Source organism: Euprymna scolopes, chromosome 11 (assembly GCF_053919585.1).
Source record: "Euprymna scolopes isolate OS-2025 chromosome 11, ASM5391958v1, whole genome shotgun sequence".
NCBI classification, from domain to species: Eukaryota; Metazoa; Mollusca; class Cephalopoda; order Sepiida; family Sepiolidae; genus Euprymna; species Euprymna scolopes.
Window position 1 is genome coordinate 104,040,199 of NC_136492.1, and position 1,662 is coordinate 104,041,860.

Sequence of the window (1,662 nt, forward strand, 5' to 3'; positions counted from 1 at the left end):
ACGTCAGCTCAAACTTTTGACAGACACAACCAAAGTTGACAAATTATGTATCATATTGAACCTTGATCACCCGCATGACAAATATCGAAATTCCACACCAAACGGACCATTAAAAGGGGGTGAACTGATCATTTCTCTCCTAGGGGGGGCCCCCCAAAAAACCTGTCATTTTAATGTTAATATTACATAATCCAAAAACGCTTAGTCATGTCACGTGACGTGACGTCAACATCCAGTAATGGCGAACAAATGTAAACAAACACTTTGTTTTACCGATACTTTTGTAATTTCTCTTCTGCTTTGTTCTAGAGATTATTAAACTCCATGACAATGTCTCCAGCGTATTTAACTGGTTAAAAATAGTATTTATACAAGAGTTTTAACGAAAAATATCAGGAAAAAATGTACAGGAATAAAAAAAAATTCAGCTTTCAAAATATTCGTCGATAAAAAAACCGATCTTTATATTTACGCTAGCCATTTTGTATATTACCACGTGACCTGCTATCTCTTAAACTGGAGGGGGGGATCCACTTGAATCCAACAAAACCAGTAATTTTTTTTTTCTATTATATATACATCATTTTCTATAAAATTAAGTGTAGACTTTATAATTAAAACAAAAAATGTTATTCATACTAAAAAAAAAAAAACGCTTAGTCATGTCACGTGACGTGACGTCAACATCCACTAATGGCGAACAATTGTACCTATTTACTATGCCTCCCCACGGGACAGAGTTAGACACCAGGGTCGTTTTTTAACGTGGAGAAAAGGTACAAAAATAAAAATTGTCTCAGTCGTGGAGGATTTCTCCTCCACCGAAAGAGAACAAGAAATAGAAGTGCAGCATCTGAAGAACAGATACTACACTTTGATCTTGACCAAAAGGCCAAGAATGCGAACAATTGTAAATAACAACTTTTTTCACAAAACCAACACCGTCTTTCTTTTTTTTCTCTCTCTTTCTCTCTCTCTCTCACCCACTTACTCTTCCCTCTCTCTCACCCTCTTTCTCTTGACGTCACACCACTGTTAAACTGTGGGGGGGGGGGAACACATTCCCAGGCATTATCTCCTATAGATGCACATTTTATTAGAAATTCAGCTTTCAAAATATTAGACGATAATAAAAATATAAAACCAACACCCTCTTTCTCTTTTCTCTCTCTCTCACCAACTTACTCTTCTCTCTCTCTCACCCTCTTTCTCTTGACCTCCTACTACTGTTAAACTGTGTGTGTGTGGGGGGGGGGAAGAGGCAGCTTGAAAACCAACAAAAACAGTGCACAGTTTCCCAAGCATTTGGGGTGGGAAGGGGGGGAAGAAGCCGAGTGCACAGTTTCGTGTGAGAGAGAGAGAACAATTCTCAACCTATATACTCAACAAATTTTTTATCTACAGATTTGAAAGTTTGTATATAGGGTATTCAGACATATGGAAATATATCTAGCATAATCTATCTATTATATCTATAAAAGTGAAAATGTGTGTGTGTGTGAGGTAGCCAGAGAGAGAGAGAGAGAGAGAGACAACAATTCTCAACCTATATATTCAATACATTTTTTATCTACAGATTTGAAAATTTGTATATAGGGTATTCAGACATATGGAAATATATCTTGCATAATCTATCTATTATATCTATAAAAGTGAAAATGT

General features: G+C 36.2%; 1 pseudogene; it reads right to left on the reverse strand.

The window, feature by feature from the left end:
* Positions 1-771: 771 nt before the first annotated feature.
* Positions 772-905, reverse strand: LOC145288419 (U2 spliceosomal RNA; annotated as a pseudogene).
* Positions 906-1,662: the final 757 nt, after the last annotated feature.